General features: G+C 43.4%; 1 protein-coding gene and 1 pseudogene across 1 annotated transcript in view; both read left to right on the plus strand.

The window, feature by feature from the left end:
- The window catches only part of LOC124622851 (leucine-rich repeat-containing G-protein coupled receptor 4-like), a 414,664-nt gene that overhangs the window by 133,568 nt on the left and 258,872 nt on the right, over positions 1-22,224 (plus strand). The gene's annotated exons all lie outside the window — the stretch shown is intronic.
- On the plus strand, positions 7,880-7,997 carry LOC124623392 (annotated as a pseudogene).

The raw sequence follows: 22,224 nt of genomic DNA on the forward strand, positions 1-22,224 counted from the left end.
AATTACATTGCTAAAAATCAATGGTCAGAAATTAGAGCAGCTATGCTCAAGTCAGAAGTGAAATAAAATGTTCTAGCCTTTGCCACATGTGCCCAGCTGGGAGCAACATCATACTGATGTTGTTCTCAGCTGAGCTCACGCGGCAAAGGCTACATGATTTTATTTCACTTCTGACTTGAGCATAGCTGGGAACATCAGACTGATGTTGTTCCCCGCTGGGCACACTTGGCAAAGCGTACATCATTTTATTTCATTTCTGACTTGAGCATAGCTGGGAACATCAGACTGATGTTATTTCCAGCTAGGCACACTTGGAAAAGGCTACATCATTTTATTTCACGTCTGACTTGAGCATAGCTGAGGACAACATCAGACTGATGTTGTTCCCAGCTGGGCACACGTGGAAAAGGCTGCATCATTTTATTTCACTTCCGACTTGACCATAGCTGCTCTAATTTCTGACCATTGCTTTTTAGCAATGTTATTTTACGATTAATCAAAATTTGATTCTGATGAAGACACCCCTAGTTGGCGCCGAAGTCTAGGTCAATTTATCCATCAGTTAGGTGCAACTGGTTAGCTGTATAATCCTATGTTGAAGCTACGATGTATGTCTAAGTCGGAGCAGTGACTATGTAGAAAAGTGGCCGGAAGGTGTGGTTAACTGTTGCAAATAAAACATTTTTCACTTTAACAGTGGTTTCCATTTCGCGACCGATTGGAATTTCCGAACAGCCCTCGTACATGGATCAGCTCGGACAGTAACTCCGTCCCAGTGACATTATTCAGGATATCACGTATCAGTTACAATAATTGTGGACCAGCGAGCCTCAGGAAAGGATAACGGCTTTATGACACCGTTCCCAGCCGAATCAGTGCGAGCATCCAGGCGTAGAGATGGTGCAACTTGGTTCTGGCACGTCGGCTCATATTCCCAACTTATTTGTAAATTTGACACGATTTTGTAATCACTGAAATACCGTCAAGTACAGTCTTAAGGGAGGCACGTTTCAGAAAATACTCTGCTTCACATAATCTAATTCTACTTTTACTCTTTGAGAGATAATTGAACCAAAATTGACATATGTTAGCATCACACTATTGGCTATAATCTATATTTTTCAATATTTTTTTTTACATGATATGATCATCAGGTTGCTGGATACTTTTGGAAACACATAACACAACAGGAGGAACATTTCCTAAAGGATTATTTAACGTCACTTTCAAAAAGTGGTAGGTTATTCTTAGTATTTACATAAACAAGTCAGTGAACCAGTTTTTAATATCAGTCTTAGAACCCTCGCAACAATATTTTAAAATTATATGTATGATATATAGAAATTTCTATTTCACATAAATTTAAGTAGAGTTGACAGTAATGGACTTTGGAAAATTTTGGTTCAAAAATGGTTCAAATGGCTCTGAGCACTATGGGACTCAACTGCTGAGGTCATTAGTCCCCTAGAACTTAGAACTAGTTAAACCTAACTAACCTAAGGACATCACAAACATCCATGCCCGAGGCAGGATTCGAACCTGCGACCGTAGCGGCCTTGCGGTTCCAGACTGCAGCGCCTTTAACCGCACGGCCACTTCGGCCGGCCGGAAACTTTTGGGCCGCAGTAAGCTGTCGCATAGTATTTTCAAAGTCTGCGCCAAATTTCACCTTTTTAGTTGAAATGGTTTAGTAGGAAATGTTCCTTATACACGGCAAAATAAAAGTTGCAGGGAACACAGAAAAAATTATTTTACTAGCAGTTAGTCCTGAAACAAGTACCTTAACGTCGGCCATAACCATCTATTTGGTCCTTTTGGTTTTCATGTAGCTCTTTTCTTCTATCCAGATCATTATGGCGTTCTCCTTTGACAATATCGGTCTCTGACACTTCAGAACTAGCAATACCAACATCGTCAATTTTCTTCAAATGCTCAAATGTGTGTGAATTCCTAAGGGACCAAACTGCGGAGGTCATCAGTCCCTAGACTTACACACTACTTAAACTAACTTATGCTGAGAACAACGCACAAACCATGCCCGAGGGAGGACTCCAATCTCCGGCGGTAGGGGCCGCGCAGTCTGTGACCGCGGTCACTCCGAGCGGCGCAAGTTTATTCAATAAATTTTCAGTGGAGCAACGTGCATCAAATCCGAGTCTCCTAACGGTCCTGAGTCTTCCAGTGATACCATCGTTGAACATCAGCCAAGCATCATAAGAGGAAATTTTAACAATAGTATATGAGCAGAATGTTGTCTTGGGACACCGCATCTAGATTAGGTTATTAAGGCTTTCGTTTCGGTTTTAATTTTCCATCATCTGTGCATTTCAGAATAGGATTCTCACTCTGCAGCGGAGTGTACGCTGATATGAAACTACCCGGCAGATTAAAACTGTGTGCCGGACCGAGACTCGAACTCGGGACCTTTGCCTTTCTCAGGCAAGTGTTCTACCGTCTGAGCTACCCAAGGACGACTCACGCCCCGTCCTCACAGCACTTTCAGTACACAGTACACAGGTTTTTCAGTACGATCCAGAGACAAAACGCCAAAGTTCGCAATGGTGCTTAAAGCGATCACCCAGACCTAAAAATGCTCGCAAGTCAAAGTCAAAAGTGAAATGCATGCTTGTCTGCTTCTTTGATTCCAAGGGAATTGTTTATAAAGAGTAGGTGGCCCCTGGACAAACAGTTAACCAATATTAGTACAAAGAAATTTTAGAAAGACTTCGTAAAAGAGGTCTTCGTGTCCGTGCCAACATTGCTGATAGTTGGATTCTGCACCACGATAATGCGCCATCCCATACTGCTCTGTCAGTACAGCAATTTTTAACCTCAAAACAAATTTCACTACTACCACAGCCACCTTATTCACCAAATATCGCTCCGTGCGACTTTTTTCTATTTCCAAGAGTCATAACGGCAGTCAAGGGACACCATTTTGAAACAACACAACATGTCCAAAAAGCTGTGACGAGGGTCTTGGAGTATATTACAGAAGATGAGTTCCAGAAATGTTACCATCAATGGCAGAAGCGCTGGAAAAAGTGTGTGCAATCAGAAGGGAACTACTTTGAAGGAAACAACACTAAACTTGACTAAAACGGTAAGCAACATTTTTTTTTCACATCAGTCTCATTACTTTATTGTCGCAGCTCGTATTCTACAGATGTCTTCTCTGATGTCAGGAAATAATAAAATATCGCAAACAACGAAAGGTTCATGTAGAAAAGAGGGCGTGGCACTGTGCATTGGTTGAAACAGGATGACTTTTACATCATTTGTAGGTCGAATTCAACTCTGAAAATTGGAAAAAATGTTTCTAAAATGCTATAGAATTATTTGGTGGCAATAGATAAGTAAAAAATAAAAACTGACCAATTTTACATACATATCCTCTTAACTTGTGAAGTCTCATTTCGTTTCCTCCTCCCCAACTGAGTTATTCACTTTAGGCAACGAGAAATGTTATTTACTTCAATGAGTCAAATCTGTGTCAGTTGGAGCGCGCTATGCAGTTAAGAAAAATGTCCAGAGGAAAAGTGAAGTAACTATAGGGGGGGGGGGGGGGGGGAATGGATTACAGCGTAGTGAAACATGAGTTGATGTAACAGCGAGTAGACCTCGTCAGCCAGCCCCCCGCAGTGAAGGGCCTCAGCAGAATATCTGTGACTGTGCGGCGGCAGCGACCTCACAAAGTCGCAGCTGGACCACTTTACGCGGTGCGAAAGAGCGCTCGCAACAGACGGCGATAATAGCGATGGAGCCGTCGCCAGGACTGACTTGTGTTCTCTGGCCGGGCCGGCGGTTCGGCGCCCCTCAGAGCTGATTGTGACGTGTCGGTGCGGGGGTGGGGGGCGGAGCAGCGATAGCCCGTGATTTATGGCAACGAGCATTACTTTCCGCCGCCGCCAGCCAGCGCACAGCGATATGAACGATGATAGGCGGCACCTGGGACCCCGCTGTCTGCAACTCCACTAAAGTCTGCCGACTGGCTTCCAGTGGACTTTTGTCTTGCGGAAAATGAATAGTCAGAGGAGGCGGCGGCTCTCCTATCTTGATTGTTCTGCTGCTATGTGGGCCACGCCGTTTTAGCAGCAAACATTTTCCGGCCCTTTCTTTTTTCTTTACAACCGCGATGTGGCAATGGTTATGGTAAGAGTCAAAAAGCGACTGATAGCCAAGTGGCTCGCTGCACTAATAATTTTAATAATGGGCTATAAAGGTCGTTGTTCTATATACACTTTTGGCCACTAAAATTGCTACACCAAGAAGATGTGCAAATGATAAACGGGTATTCATTGGACAAATATATTATACTAGAACTGACATGTGATTACATTTTCACCCAAAATGGGTACGTAGATCCTGAGAAATCAGTACCCAGAACAACCACCTCTGGCCGTAATAACGGCCTTGATACGCCTGGGCATTCTGTCAAACAGAGCTTGGATGGCGTGTACAGGTACAGCTGCCCATGCAGCTTCAACACGATACCATAGTTCATCACGAGTAGTGACTGGCGTATTGTGACGAGCCAGTTGCTCAGCCACCATTGACCAGACGTTTTCAGTTGGTGAGAGATCTGGAGAATGTGCTGACCAGGGCAGCAGTCGAACATTCTCTGTACCCAGAAAGGCCCGTACAGGACCTGCAACTTGCGGTCGTGCATTATCCTGCTGAAATGTAGGATTTCGCAGGGATCGAATGAAGAGTAGAGCCACGGGTCTTAACACATCTGAAATGTAACGTCCACTGTTCAAAGTGCCGTCAATGCGAACAAGAGGTGACCGAGACGTGAAACCAATGGTACCCCATACCATCACGCCGGGTGATACGCCAGTATGGCGATGACGAATACACGCTTCCAATGTGCGTTCACCGCGATGTCCCCAAACACGGTTGCGACCATCATGATGCTGTACACAGAACCTGGATTCATCCAAAAAAATGACGTTTTACCAGTCGTGCACCCAGGTTCGTCGTTGAGTAGACCATCGCAGGCGCTCCCGTCTGTGATGCAGCATCAAGGGTAATCGCAGCCATGGTCTCCGAGCTGATTGTCCATGCTGCTGCAAACGTCGTCGAACTGTTAGTGCAGATGGTTGTTGTCTTGCAAACGTCCCCATCTGTTGACTCAAGGATCGAGAAGTGGCTGCACCATCCGTTACAGCCATGCGGATAAGATGCCTGTCATCTCGACTACTAGTGATACGAGGTCGTTGGGATCCAGCACGGCGTTCCGTATTACCCTCTTGAACCCACCGATTCTATATTCTGCTAACAGTCATTGGATCTCGACCAACGCGAGCAGCAATGTCGCGATACGATAAACCGCAATCGTGATAGGCTACAATCCGACCTTTATCAAAGTCAGAAACGTGATGGTACGCATTTCTCCTCGTTACACGAGGCATCAAAACAACTTTTCACCAGGCAACGCCGGTCAATTGCTGTTTGTGTATGGAAATGGAAATGTCGTGTGGCTAGGGCCTCCCGTCGGGTAGACCGTTCGCCTGGTGCAGGTCTTTCGATTTGACGCCACTTCGGCGACCTGCATGTCGATGGAGACGAAATGATGATGATTAGGACAACACAACACCCAGTCCCTGAGCGGAGAAAATTTCCGACCCAGCCGGGAATCGAACCCGGGCCCTTAGGATTGACAGTCTGTCACGCTGACCACTCAGCTACCGGGGCGGACTGTTTGTGTATGAGAAATCGGTTGGAAACTTTCCTCATGTCAGCACGTTGTAGGTGTCACCACCGGCGCCAACCTTGTGCGAATGCTCTGAAAAGCTAATCATTTGCATATCACAGTATCTTCTTCCTGTCGGTTAAATTTCGCGTCTGTAGCACGTCATCTTCGTGGTGTAGCAATATTAATGACCAATAGTGTATATGAAACTAATCTTCATAACTTCTGAACGGTTTGCGTTAGGGTGTTCAAACTGCACAGTTGGCCGCGGGGCATGATGGGAATTTTATGGCTTGGTTTGGCTACGAGGGCCACTTCCATTTGGATGGGTTCCTCAGTAGGCAAAATTGGCACATTTGGGGGACTGAAAATCCGCTTTCTGCGATCGAGAAGTCTCTTCACCTTCAACGGATGACTGAGTGGTGTGCAATGTCTACTCACGGAATAATCGGTGCGATGTTCCTTGATGATACGGTGACTATCGAACGGTACGTACTCAAAGTATCCTCCGCCACACACCGTCTGGTGGCTTGCGGAGTTTGGATGTAGATGTAGATGTACGTTAGTTTTGGAAGATGATTTCATCCCCTTTATCCAAAGTGACCCTGATTTCGACAAGATGTGGTTCATGCAAGACGGAGCTCGACTTCCTCGAAGCAGGAGAGTTATATCCTGGAGGAGCACTTTGGCGGCCACATTCTGGGTCTGGTGTTCCCAGAGGCCACCGGCATGGCCGTCGATTGGCCGCCATATTGTCCGGATCTGAGAACATGCAACTCCTTTTTGTAGGGCTATATTAAAGAAAAGGCGTACAGCAATAACACCAATACCATTGCTGAGCTGAAAACAGCCATTCAAGAGGTCATCGACAACATCGATGTTCCGACACTTCAGCGGGTCATGCAGAATTTCGCTATTCGTCTGCTCCACATCATCGCCAATGATGGCAGATATATTGAACATGTCATAACCTAAATCATAGTATCTGTAGCGACGTTTACATGTTGAATAAAGCGTGTGCATGCCGTAGTTTGTAACTAATTTACGTTTCTTTCGTATAGTTCCGTATGAGCATCACTGTTCTTCTCAAACTGTGATTCGTTGCTTATTACGAATTTCACTAGCGCATATACAGTGAGCTGACAAAGTTCATGGAACAGTGATATTCAGATATATAAATAGCGGTAGTATCTTGTACACAGGGTATAAAAAGGACTGTATTGGCGGAGGCTTCATTTGTACTCATGTGAAAACGTTTGCAACATGATTATTGCCGCACGACGGGCATTAACAGACACTGAACACGGAATAGCAGTTGGAGCTAGACACATGGGACATTCCATTTCGGAAATCGTTAGGGAATTCAGTATTCTGAGATCCACAATGTCAGTAGTGTGCCAAGAATGTAACAAATCTTAGGCATCACCTCTCAACTCGTGCAACGCAGTGGGCGACGTCCTTCACTTAACGACCGACAGCAGCGGCGTTTGAGCAGAGTTTTCATTGCTAACGGACATACAACACTGCATGAAATAACGCAGATATCAATGTGGGAAGTACGATGAACGTATCCGTTAGGAGAGTGCGGTGAAATCTGACTTTAACTGACTATGGCAGCAGACGAGCGACGCGAGTGCCTTTGCTAACAGCACATCACCTGCAGCACCTCTCCTTGGCTCGTTCCCATATCGGTTGGATCCTAGACGAATGGCAAACCGAGGTCTGGTCAGATGAGTCCCGATTTCAGTTGGCAAGAGTTGATGATTTGGTTAGAGTGTGGTGCAGACCCCACGAAGCCATAAATCCAAGATGTCAGCAAGACACTGTGCAAGCTGGCGGTGGCTTCATAACGGTATGGGCTGTATTTACATGCAGTGGATTGGATCCTCTGATCCAACTGAACCGATTATGGAAATGGTTATGTTCGGCTACTTGGAGACCATTTGCAGCCATTCGTGGAGGTCATTTTCGCAAACAATAATGTCATGTCACTGGGGCACAGTTGTTCGCGATTGGTTTGATCTACATTCTGGACAAATCGAACGAATGATTTGGCCACCCACATGAATTCCATCGACATGAAGTCCATCGAACATTTATGGCACATAATCGAGATGTCAGTTCTTGCGCAACATCCTGCACCGGCAACACTTTCGCAATTATGAACAGCTATAGAAGCAGCATGGCAACGGCCTTGCTGCAGTGGACACACCGGTTCCCATCAGATCACCGAAGCCAAGCGCTGTCGGGCGTGGCTGTCACTTGGATGGGTGACCATCGGGGCCGCCATGCGCTGTTGCCGTTTTTCGGGGTGCACTCAGCCTTGTGATGCCAATTGAGGAGCTACTCGACTGAATAGTAGCGGCTCCGGTCAAAGAAAACCACCATAACGACCGGGAGAGCGGTGTGCTGACCACACGCCCATCCTATTCGCATTCTCAACTGAGGATGACACGGCGGTCGAATGGTCCCGATAGGCCACTTGCGGCTTGAAGACGGAGTGCTATAGAAGCAGTATGGCTCAGGATTTGTGCAGGGTGCTTCCAACGACTTGTTGAGTCCATGCTACGTCGAGTTGCTGCAAAAGTAGGTCCGACACGATATCAAGAGGTACCCCATTCCTTTTGTCTCTTCGTTTATGTGTTGTGAAGGTGGAGTTAAGATGCCTAGCTCCTTGAAGAGGTACCTACATGACGACTCCGTGTGAACAGCAGGCATAATTCTTATTGCTCGATTTTGTGCAGTCAATACTTTCTTTTTAAGTGCTGAATTACCCCAGAAAGTGTTGTCACGTAACCCATGGATGTGGCAGTACCTGTGAGAACAGTGACGTTCCGCGAACTGTGTGTGGGTCTCGTGTTTACGTGTAGCGCAGCTTCCTGTTCGTGGCGCTGCGTGCTACTTGCTTCTTCCGGTAATCCTTGATTCTGACAGTGACCGATATTTCCGTGGAAGAGCGAATGTTATTTGTGGAATAGCACTGGAGAACTGGTTCCTTTAAAATATGTCAGTAACTATTTTTAGAAAGTTTCGGTGATCGACATAAATCGTCTAAGTTCAAATGGTTCAAATGGCTCTGAGTACTATAGGACTTAACATCTGAGGTCATCAGTCCCCTAGACTTAGAACTACTTAAACCTAACTAACCTAAGGACATCACACACATCCATGCCCGAGTCAGGATTAGAACCTGGGACCATAGCGGTCGCGCGGTTCCAGACTGAAGCGCCTAGAACCGCTAGGCCATACCGGCTGGCGTCTAAGTTCTAAATCAAGGCTTGATGACCTAGAGACGGAGAATGGAAAGGGCGCCCTCAGTTATCGAAAGAAAGTCTGTGTGAGTTAAAGTCACGGTTGAGGGCGTCGCCCACAAACTCTCTTCTCCGTTTATCTCAGGAATCTGGACCATTGCGTAGCATGTATCAAAGAGCTGCTAAGAAAGAACAAACCACCATCGACAAGTTATGTAGAACATCCGCCTTGAAATCCAGTTGTCTGGCAACAACATTAACGAACATGCAGCGTAGTGTTTCACTGTGTACACAGGTGGGACGAGGTCACTTCGAGTCCATGTTGTATTATACCTTCATTTCTCGGCGATAAGTTTATGTCATGTACAAATTTGGTTTCATATCCTCTTGTATTAAGATTTTCATATCAGTTTTCCTGGGTTGTCTTGCGAGTCGGATACCCGTTATTTTAGCATCAGTCTTCGCTTCTTAATGACAATGTGATTTGGTCTGCGCATTATAATGTACACAGAGGTACCCCAGACCACTTACTAATTTCCGTACAGAGGTGCTCGCCTCGGAGGTACCCAGATTGAATTCCCGATGGTCGAAGAAATTTTCACCGCTAGTTTCTCGCTGTAAAGTGATGGAGGGGTGCTACTGTACGGTCCTAGATCGTCAGAGTTTTCGCAGAAGTGCTAGATTACATTCAACCTCCTCCAGAGTGTCTAAAGAAGTGAGGGTTTGTGATACCCGATGACTCGACGGTGATCCGCCCAAAGGATGGGGACTTGTACCTGACGGTACTTTGGGTTTATTACAACTTAGGTTTATGCGTTAAAACCAGATTGCACCCTCTGTCTTCTCTTATCATACGATGGGAATGTGGCACCCACACTCACATCCATTACAGATTGCACTCAACAGATACACATCCAAGTCACAGCTCTCTCACCCCGCATTCAAAGCGACAGTTCTGTGCCGAGGTAGACAACACGTTACGAGTCTTGCTTTTTTTCTCAGTAATGTTTTAACTCTTTTTAAGCTTTAACCACGAAATTAGTGCCTCATTTGTTCATGGATACTAAAGAAAAGTTAGTAATATTAATTTCACTTATAACTGTATGCTCGAGTAATGTAGTCGTAAATGCGAAATGAAAGCTGTTGTTCTTCTTGACGTAAATTCGACGATACAACCATTTCACAGATCTGACAACAAATACGTTGAAAACCGAATTTTTTTGTTGTGTAGAGGTCACGTCTGTGGATGTACGAAGAATCGAATCCGGCTCCTTCCATGGCGACATGTTCGTATACGGAGGCGGTCGTAACCTATCAACAGAAAAATCTACAAACCATGGCTTTTAAGGGAAAAGTCCACGAAATATTTAAAATTGTTATTGATAATGAAGTTTTAGAACAGGATAAATATGTATCTAGGATGTGCCATTACATATGAATATGATACAAATACAGACAACAAACTATCATTCGCATAAATTTGTAGCATTACGCAGGTGCCTAGAAACCAAAACCTGGAAAGTGATACGACAGAAGTTTCTAAAGATAATAACAGTTTCCACTGTATAGTTCGGAAGCGAGTCACAATATCAACAGAGCGGAATTCAAGCAGCATAAATGACATTCCGCGGAGCAGTTGTGAGATATTTAAACAGTTAAAGAAAGGTATGTAAATGAACTGTCACACAGTAAATGTATGAAGAAATATGACATCAGGAATAAACTGAACATCTAAGGTTCAAATGGTTCAAATGGCTCTGAGCACTATGGGACTTAACATATGAGGTCATCAGTCCCCTAGAACTTAGAACTACTTAAACCTAACTAACCTAAGGACATCACACACATCCATGCCCGAGGCAGGATTCGAACCTGCGACCGTAGCAGTCGCGCGGCTCCAGACTGCTGAACATCTAAGGATCGGTTCAAAAAATAGCAAGCTTTTTTTTAATAAGTTTATTTAATCCCATACGTCACTCTTCCAAATTGTCCCCATCAGATGTTATACATTTATGCCGGCATTTACCCAATCTCTGAAACACTTTGGAAATTCGGTCTTTGGGATAGCTTTTAGCTCTCTCAGCGATGCGTTTCCTTCTCATCAGTGCTCGTTAGAAGATAGCGTTTTAAGGTTCCCTTTATTTTTAGTGACCGAAAAAAGTCGCGGGGGGCCATACCTCACGAATTTGGAGGTTGGGGCATTGTTATAGTGTCGTTTATGACAAAAAATTTGCGAATAAGCAACGAGTATGGAGTATGAACAAGTTAATCACCGTGCTAAAAATATCCCCAGAAGTTCATGACCTGAGCCAATAGTTACGCCAACATCATCAACGACTTCTCAGATTGTGATCTGGCGATCGTTTACTATCACGTCTTTCACCTGTTACTACAGTTTCATCAGCTGCTTATGTGCACGGGCATCCACGGCGCTCATCATCTTCAACGCCTTCATGGCATTCTACAGACCGCTTATATCACTTGTTTTAGTCACAGCGCGTTCACCAAAAGCAGTGATGCATTTTACAAAATAAACAGATGTAGTATACGATCTAAGACAAAGAATCAACGCACCGCGAAGGGATTATCCGAATGAGATGGAAATCGCTAGACGTGATGTAAGTCAAGGCACAAACAAATGATTACAATTTCAGAAAAAATGGACGCTTTATTCAGGAGAAAGAGCCTCACCAACAGAGCTGGTCAGTAACGCGTTGGTCCACCTAAGGCCCTTATACGAACAACTGTTCGGCTTGGCATTGAGTGACAAAGTTGTTGGATGTCCCTCTGAGGTATATCGTGCCAAATTCTGTCCAATTGGCGCGTTAGGGCGCAGAATACCGCCGACGTACAACTGTACTGTAAGGGCTTCACGGATGACAACCAAAGGGCTCCTGCTATGAAATGAAGTGCCACCGGAAACCGTCACTCCTGGTTGTCAAGCTATATGGCGGGCGATAGTCAGGTTGGTATCGCTCCGCTATATGGAGTATCTCCCAACATGTCTTCGTCCTGGAATCTCAGTGACAGGAGTAGAATTGTCTTCAGTGATGATTCCCCCTTCGATCTGAAACCAGGTGCCGGCCGCGGTGGTCTAGCGGTTCTGGCGCTGCAGTCCGGAACCGCGGGACTGCTCCGGTCGCAGGTTCGAATCCTGCCTCGGGCATGGGTGTGTGTGATGTCCTTAGGTTAGTTAGGTTTAAGTAGTTCTAAGTTCTAGGGGACTTATGACCTAAGATGTTGAGTCCCATAGTGCTCAGAGACATTTGAACCATTTTGAAACCAGGTGGCCAGTGAAGTATCTGGAGACGACCCAGACAGCGGTGGGATACCAAACTGACTGTCACCCACCAACCAGGAGTGACGGTCCCAGATGCACCATTTCAGAGCAGGAGCCCTTTGGCTGGCATCCACGGCACTCTTAGAGCACAGCCATCCTGTGCTTACATTTCAGCAAGATAATGCCCTCCCACAAACGGCGATAGTTTCTAGTGGTTGTCTTCATACTTGATAAACCCTACCTTGGCCATCATGGTCACCGTATCTCTCCCCAATGGAGAACGTTTGAAGCATTATGGGAAGGGCCCTCCAACGTTTCGGAATTGTGATGATCTAAGAACCAGTTGGATAGAATTTTCCATCAGATTCCTCAGGAGTACATCTAACAACTCTATCAATCAATGCCAAACCGAATATCTACCTGCATGAGGTGGTCCAACGCGTTATTGTTAAATATGTGAAGATCTTTCTATTTAATAAATCATCCAGTTATTTTCTGAAATTGTAATCAATTGTAATCATTTATTTGATTGTTCATGTACATCACAACTAGCGATTCCCGTTTCAATAGGGTAATTCCGTGGTGCATCTTTTTTTTATCTTAAAGTACAAAATACTCGCCGAAAGCATCTAACTTTTCCAACTGCTGGCAGTAGACTAAATATGCAATATGAGTAACAACATAAAAATATTTTTCAGACTTTTTTACCGACATAGCAACGAAAATATCACGCGAATCAGACTAATACATGACGTGCAACAAGAACGTCCTGTTACTTTTAGAAGAAATATAGTGTAAATTATGAAATAAAACACACAAAAAACTCAGTGGAATGAACACAGTAACAAGATGGGTAGTCCAAGTTCGTAAGGTATAAACCTAAAGGGAGATGAAAGCCAAGGGGGCCAGAAGGAAAGATGGTATTGTAACCTCCCCCTTACTAATTGGCCTATCCTGCTTGCGATATAAAATATGACCGTGGATCGCGTGTATACTTAATGGAATTTTTCTAATTGGATAAGACTATCTTTCCCGAAGAAGTAATACCGATAAGCAGGGGAAAGTGTGCAACCGATCTCTCTGATAGAAACATCTACTAAAAATAAAAAAGGAATTAAACCGAACAGGGCTACGATTTGGAAAAATGAAATTTATTTTGTGGATTCACTCACGAACAACACTGGACAGAAAAGGGGTACCACTGATCATGAATCCAAAAGTTACACTAATGAACGAAAAGGAAATAATTATGGTCGCCAGCCCACTAGGGTGATTTACAGCCAAAATCCTGTACAAGATGATGACGTGGCAACTGAAGGTTGTCACGTTTTTTGACACTAATTTTAAGTGAGTATGTAATGATAAAGAAAACTGAGAAGTCACTTTTACGTTAGCTTTGTCATTAAATTTTGAAAAAGGCCATCAAGTAATGATTTGAAAATATCCACTTAAACCGTATGTTAGCATTGAACTTCCTTACGTGAACAATGACTTTCAGAGACCTCAAAATAATGTCATCAAAGAAATTTAGAGAAAGGCAAGTAATTTTTACTTTGCAGTTGCTTGATTTTCAAATTGGGTTGCATATTATTGACTGAACAATTGAGCCTCTTTTACTGACTTGAACAGAAGTAAATACTTGAATATGTACCAAACCAAACAGGCATGTGCTCCAAGCTATATGTAAAATAAATAAAACTTCTGTACTCTTAATTTGTGAATTTTCTTTAGATTTGGATTTTTTCCAGTGATAGACTCTCAAACTTCGGTTACCATACAAGGAAAAAAAGGAACAAGGACCCTGCTTGGTAACAATGTCTTGGGGCAATGAGGACACAATCGCCCTGAATTTAACTGATTGTTATTTAAATAAAGTTCATTAATCCAGTCTTACTTCAGTGCTGTGCGTGTGATGAAACTTGGAGCCGACGACGAATCTGTGTTGCTGGAACTGCTGCTGTTGTTGAAGACGGTAGCATCTTGTGGGGCCGCAGCTAATTACAGGAACGGGCAATCGTAATTAATACAGCCTCTTCCGCCTGTCCACTGTCCTTCCTCCTCCTACTAGTCATCTGGCCGGTGCGCGTACATGATGCCGCCGAAATGGTACTCTCTACTGCGAGAGCGTTAACACCACACTTCCGCACACTACAAGCACTGGAACCCGTCTCTCGCTCTCTCCGCGCGCTCTGTGCAACAACCCCCTGCCCAGAGATTTTACAACGCACAAGCACTGCTATTATCGTTGCTAGTCGATGCAAATAACAATTCCTTTGGCTTTTTTCCAGAGCTTAAAAGTTTCACAGTAAAACGAAGATAAATACAAAGAAACGTCAACAGACTTCTACCTAAATGTACACATACAGTGACGCAATGTCCTCACTTATTAAAAGAAAGCATTTAAATTACAAATATTTACATACAATTTTTAAAAAATTATAGGGGGAAGGCGGGGCAAGACGGGGAGATGGGGGTAAGACGTGGAAGGGCTATAAGCTACAGTTAGAGTGCTGCCATCTGTGGATAGCTACGTCAGCGTCATCAGTACACAGGTCCCAGTGTGCTGACATTGCTGAACCCTAGTTTCGCGGAGGTTTCTGTGAGCTTTGCAAGGTACGTACAATTGTTTTACTGATTTGCAATGTTTTACACCTTTCGAGGTCCTAAAACATGCGTTTCGGGAACATTTGTCCAGACTGTATATATAGCACTGAATAGTACGTCTTAATAACAGTAAACTGCTGTGTCTGTAGTCAATTTCACTAAATAGTGTTCATGTAGGTGTAACATAACCTGACAGCGTGGGAGGGGGGAAGACGGGGTGGGGCAAGATGGGGAGCTTCCCCGTCTTGCCCCTACTATTTGTCCAACGATTACGTTGAAAAAGGTCACAAAAGGTGGTTGTTTTGAAAGGGCGCAGACAGGTGGGAGCAGTTACTTCTGCAGAAAGAGGCCAGATTGTGACCGCAGAAATCTGTGTTTCAGCGTCGGGGTGCTACGTACCACCTACGTTAATTTATCCTCGAAAACGAATGCAACAAGCGTTTGAGACTGGCCTGCGCCCTGGTGCCTGAACAGAAGTCCAAGAAACTGGTTGGATGACGAAAGAACTATTTTTGACTTGGTTTATAAGTTTATTGCATTTACTGGAGAGCCAAAGGAAAGACCAAAACTTCTCATACTGGACAGTCACAAAACGCACACCAAGAATTTAGAACTGATAGATGTGGCCCACGAAAATGGGGTTGTCTTGCTGTGTTTGCCACCATACTGCTCACACCGTCTTAAACCATTGGACGTGGCATTTACGAAAACTCTCAGTGAATTTTACGAAGATGAAGTAAGATCGTGGCTTCGCACTCATACTGGAAAAATTTGTTACGCTGCATCTGATCGCAAGTTTGTTCGGCAAAGCCTTCATTCATTCAGCTACAATGTCCACAGCAGTGAACGGGTTTCGGAAAACAGGTATTTGGCCTGTAAACAGAAATGTTTTTCAAGAAAGTGATTACCTTCCCTGTCCAACTGCAGACATTCATCAAGCTCACACATCGGAAGTTACAGAAGCGGAAGACCAAATACCAGAGATGTTGTCAAGACGTAAAACACCTGAACAATTAACAACTGACGATCAAGCCTTTGTTTCGTCTAACTTTCACGTTACCAGCCCTGAAATGGTGTTAGCTATTCCAAAGGTGGATAAAAAAACCAAAAGGGAACCATCTAACAGGCGTGGAAATCCCGTTCTTTTAACCGAATCTCCTTGTAGGAGTGAACTATCTGAAGAAATTAAACGAAAAGGAGTCCCAAAAAGTGCTGCATGTAAACGAAAACTCTTCTCAAAAACGTTTAATAAATCTGGGATACCACCAAAAGGACATAATGACAACGAAAAAGTGACGAACGTTACTGACGTCTTGAACACCCCTTCATGTTCAAATGATAATAAACTGAGGTCGAATGACAAAGAGAAAGAGAGTGAAGAATGTTTATCCTGCTATGACTTCTCTGAAGGAGGCTGGATACGATGTATTAGCTGCGGACGCTGGGACCACGACACTTGTGCAGGGATACAAAGTGATGATGACGAGGCTGTCCACATTTGTGTACTATGTGAAAGTAAAAAATGGCTCAAATGGCTCTGAGCACTATGGGACTTAACATCTGTGGTCATAAGTCCCCTAGAACTTAGAACTACTTAAACCTAACTAACCTAAGGACATCACACACATCCATGCCCGAGGCAGGATTCGAACCTGCGACCGTAGCAGTCCCGCGGTTCCGGACTGAGCGCCTAGAACCGCTAGACCACCGCGGCCGGCTATGTGAAAGTAAGAGGCCTAAATAAAACGTAATAAATGATTCTACAATTCGCAGAACCATGTTTCGAAACCTTATCGTCACATAATTTCGTTATTCCAGTCCTTATTTAAGCTTTAGAGATGAATTCACGCTAGTTCCCCATCTTACCCTGCATATGGGCAAGACGGGGAATTGGTAGTTTATGTTTCAAATCGAGATATTTCTAACTAAATGTAACAATTTTGCAGGTTTCTTTGCATGCTATTGTAATTCAGTGGTTAAATAAACAAATGATAATCAAACCTACTTGAATTTGTTTATTTTTGTCCCTTTTGTAAGGGTTTAAAATTAGCTTCCCCAGCTTGCCCCGCCTTCCCCTACATCGGTAGCAGGTGCCATGCATCCTGCACTTTCAGAAATGTCTAAAACCCGAATTCTAAAAGCAGAAAAGAAGAAGAATCATTGTGCTACTATTATTATTGTTATTATTATTCCATTGTCATCTTCTATGAGTCTGTGTGGAATGTGAAATACTGCCCTGGATATTTCAGCGATATCCGATCGAGGCGGCCACATTGTACAGAGGTGAACTCGCACGGCTTTTACGAGGTTCAGCGCGCCTCCAGGTCACACCGGGAACCGGTTAGCCTCGCGTTCGCCGCCTGACAGTCGAGTAAAAAATGAACTGGCTTTACCGTCCGACGTGAATGCGATTATTGTGTGGCCAAAGAATAATAAGATTAATACTCTTGACACAAGAAAAGAAACTGTTGAATGCAGTGGTGTAAAGACCGTTACTCGCGTATAAAATACGCTCCCGTGTTGCGCACTAGACTACGGAGGGGCTTACAAGCTGCTCGAGAGGCAGGCATATTTCTCCGCGCTAATACCTCCAGATGGCTCCCGGATGAGATTAGTGCCCCAAACGGGAGTAATGTCACACCGCGCCTCAGTGGTTCTTGCAAACATCAGGATTGACCTATGAGTCAACGAACACGTGTTAAACGCTGCTTTGACTGTGTAACTCCCACCCAGTGTCACCACAACGGGACAATGCTTCAGAATGATAGCGCAGGAACAAATGAAGGTGGAAACAGATGTAGCTTTGACCTCGCTTGCCTGAAGGTTAGATGGCAGATTCACTTATCCAGAGATGGGTCCGCGATGGGTCCTGGAATTTTCTCTCGTAGCTAACGTATATTTCACCTCTGAAAATGAGATGTGTATGTGAGAAAGCCCCTTTGTACTGCGCTGGGCATTCCATGTTAAACAGTATTTCATCTCGTCACACTGGTGTCATTAAAAATGCGACGCTAGGAAAGACAGCGAGATATACGTCTACATCGATACTCCGCAAGCCACCGTAGGTGCGTACCGGAGGGTTTGATAAGCCAGGTTCAAATGGTTCAAATGGCTCTGAGCACTATGGGACTTAACTTCTCAGGTCATCAGTCCCCTAGAACTTAGAACTACTTAAACCTAACTAACCTAAGGACATCACACACATCCATGCCCGAGGCAGGATTCGAACCTGCGACCGTAGCGGTTGCGCGGGATAAGCCAGGTAAAAAATAAATAAATAAATAAATAAAATAAAAAATGTTTATTTCGTAAACAAGTTACCTTAAGTCTTGACGCGCGATGTGGACCAACGCTTGTTGGCTTGCTCAATTTGTGAAAGCTCTTTCTCTTGAAGAAATCATCCGATTTTTCTGAAATTGCAATCATTCTTTTGTCTGTACGAGTACATGACGTCTACTTATATCCGTCTCATTCGGATAATTTCTTCGTGGTACGTCGTTTCTTTTCTCTTCATTTTTCCTCTCTCTTAGAGTGTATAGGTGCGTGATGTTGTTATATTGCGTGTTCGCTTTAATTGCTATTTTTCGTGTAAAATAACGTGCTCTCGAACAAGATTGGACAAATGTATCCACCTTCCCCTTCCTCTCCCGAATCTTTCAGTATCCCGAGAATAGACGAGTTGTAGTTCCCACTCCAATGTACGGTACTTCGCGCTCGAGTATTAGGCGGCTGAAGTGTGGAGGATCGAGTGACAAACAAACGGTGTGCATGACAACTGAAAAGCTTTACTTTCAGAAGCACATAATTATGGCTTGAATTTTGAGCAGGATCGATTGCTGAAACTGATATCTCATATGCGCGCTTTTTTTTTCTTAAAATGTGAGGTCAAGTTGGTGATGTTTCCTTGTTAGACAAGGCGTAACACGACCTCACAAGGAAACAACATACAAATGCGATTCCTGAATGAGGAACTCGCTGCGTAATCTCCCCTTGTATATAGAATGTAAATAGCGTTACTCCTACCTGCTTTGTCGGTTGCCCTGAAATGCTAGTAATTTCCATATCCAGGTACGTAATTCACTTCCTACCAGTGTGACTTTTGTTACATGCCATCTTTATGGTATTGCAATTTTAATAGCTTGAAGTGCTCTACCTGGGTAATGCAGTTCTAAGGTCTCAGAAAGTCAGGGCCTTATTTGAAACATCTTAGTGTTCTTGCTAATTTATTGGTTGGTGACAGATGTAATTAACTTTCCGTAGCACTACACATATTTTTATTTTTATTTTACTCATAAATCCATCATCCATCTCAGCCAGTTTCCGTAATCCTCGGCTTGTGTGTATCTGATCAAAATTCAGTTTTTCAGTTTTGTCCATGTCCCACTACAGTAAGTTACAACTGTTAATAAACACTGATTTCGTAAACTTCTCATGTCAGGCACATTAAGTTTAACACACGTAATATTCCGGGTCATTTCTATTATTCTGTTTATTTCTTTTGCTAGCCTAAATACATTCGCCTACTGGTTTCTTGACTTCATTGATATTTTGCATACTTTTGTTTCCGATGTATGGGCTATAAATTATTTTATTTGTGTTATAACTGATTTTTAACCGAACTTTCTAATTTGCCTTAAATTATTCTGTTATTTGTTGAAATTTATCTGCACTAAAGCCTAACAGTAGCTCAACGCCAATACATCCATTTCCTGTGTAACGCTGACGCATTTTTTTCCATGTAGGCACCTTAGGATATTCTTTCTTGCTCTCTCGAAATACTGTATTAGAGTCTCGGTCTAGCGCCTTCATAACCTTAGATTTACGTTTGCCATTATACATGAAACCTTTCCGAACGATGAAAAAATTACTCTGATATGACGGGCTCCAATAAGAAATTCATAATTGTTTCGTCGACGGATACAAGTTATTTTCTTGTGTTTGCACTGATTGTATTCCATTAAATTTCCTTAGCTCCAAGGGTGAATTATGGTCTTTTCATGAAACTACGTTGATAGAATTCCTCCAAATTGCATGCTGTAGGGCACTTGGTGGCATTATAAGACAATCCTGTTGCACTAGCGAACTGAGAAAGAAAAAACTCCGTTGGAATGACTCAGTACGCGTTTTAACCTCTCTCTCGTATTGTTCTTACGAATTCAGAGGATCGCTACGACAGTATAACTGTCTCACTCTAAACTACTGGCGGTGTACACGAATTACCTTTTGCAGTAAAAACCTTTTTGGGCGATCGATTCCTACTTATATTTCCTCAGCATCCGCATAACAACGTTACGAAGATTTAACCCGTAGCTTGAAACCGTACCATCACGTCTCTAAATCCCTTCCATTAGCCAAGACACTGTAGCATTACTCAAGAACTGGCACCAAAAGAGGCTTGTACATAATATTCGTCGCGCTACGTTCAACTAAGCAACAAGCGACTGGTTTCAATCGATGTGACTAAGGCATACCAATAATGGCGTGCAGCTTATGCCAAAGTTATCGACTTCTTTCCTGTGCTATCATGACTTAATCATATGTGAAGGCAAAGTGCCGTCTACTAAACTACCTGCGAATTTTAGTGTAACTATTAATCGGTGATACGTTACTGATCAACACTGTCATCAAGCAATCTTAGACTGCTTTTCACAATGCCTGATAGAACATTCGTAGTGTGTGCGTAAACTGAGAGCACTAGTAGTCTTACAACACTTGCTACTAACATATCCGACATTACCTGTGTTTCTGAAGATGATACGATATGCAGGATAGCACAGTGGGTCTGATCACTCCACAATTCACAGAATCGGACACATATATTTGCGCCAAAGGGTGGTTGGGTTTCGGGTTCCGCTAAATTGGTCAGGTGTCCACTATACGCAAGGGGCTGTGTGGCGTGGACTGGACAGATTTTTAGGTTAGAGTGTCTCGGGAAAACATAAGAAGGGCTTCAGTCACAAAGGAAGCAGGCTGAACACAGAAAAACGTAGATACAGGAACCATTGGCATAAAAGTTGTAAATTGTCGTAGCTGTGTTGGGAAAGCACCAGAGCTCCAAGCGCTAATAGAAAGCACTGATGCTCAAATCGTTATAGGCACTGAAAGCTGGCTAAAGCCGGATATTAGATCAGCCGAAATTTTTGTGAAGAACCTAACGGTGTTCCGAAGGGATAGGCTAAACACGGTTGGCGGTGGCATGTTTGTTGGTGTCAGAAGTAGTTTAACTTGTCGCGAAACTGAAGTAGATACTTACAGTGAGATAGTATGGGCAGTGCTCATTGTTGGCAACCGGAAGAAAATAATATTTGGATCCTTTTACCGACCTCCCAATTCAGATGATACAGTTGCTGAAAGATTCAAAGAAAACTTGAGTTTGATTTCAAACACGTACCCGACTCATAGGATAATAGTTGGTGGTGACTTTAATTTAATTTGCCGGAAATACATGTTTAATTCCGGAGGTACTCATAAAATATCATCCGAAATTGTGTTAAACGCATTCTCTGAAAATTATTTCGGGCAGTTAGTTCATGAGCCCACACGAATAGTAAACGGTTGTGAAAACACACTTGACCTCTTAGCAACAAATAATCCTGAGTTAATAACAACCACCAAAACCGATTAAGGGATTAGTGAACACAGGGTTGTCGTAGCGAGATTGAATATTGTAATCCCTAAATCTACGAAAAATAAGCGAAAAATATACCTATTCAAAAAAGCAGACAAAAATCCACTTGCCGCCTTCTGAGACACAATCTCCACTCATTCCAAATGAATAATATAAGAGTAGACCAGAAGTAGCTTAAATTCAAAGAAATAGTATCGGCAGCAATTGAGAGATTTATACCAAAAAAATTAACAAATGACGGAGCTGATCCTCCTTGGTACACAAAACTGGTTAGAATACTGTTGCAGAAAGAACGAAACAAACATGCCAAATTGAAACAGACGCAAAATTCCCAAGATTGGGGATCTTTTACATAAGCTCGAAATTTAGCGCGGACTTCAATGCGAGCTACCTATAAGTTTCCACAACGAAACCTTGTCTCGAAACCTGGCAGAAAATCCAAAGAGATTCTGGTCGTATGTGAAGTATGTTAGCGGCAAGAAACAATCAATGCCTTCTCTGCACGATAGTAATGGAGATACTATCGAAGACAGTGCTGTCAAAGCAGAGTTACTAAACACAGTCTTCCGAAATATCTTCACAAAAGAAGACGAACCAAATATTCCAGAATTCGTATCAAGAACAGTAAATATCCTCGGAGTAGTGAAGCAACTCAAATCACTTAATAAAAGTAAGTCTTCTGGTCCAGACTGTATACCAATTAGGTTCCTTTCGGAGTATGCTGATGCACAGCTCCATACTTAACAATCATATACAACCGTTCGCT

This window comes from Schistocerca americana, chromosome 7 (assembly GCF_021461395.2).
Source record: "Schistocerca americana isolate TAMUIC-IGC-003095 chromosome 7, iqSchAmer2.1, whole genome shotgun sequence".
Classification (NCBI taxonomy): domain Eukaryota; kingdom Metazoa; phylum Arthropoda; class Insecta; order Orthoptera; family Acrididae; genus Schistocerca; species Schistocerca americana.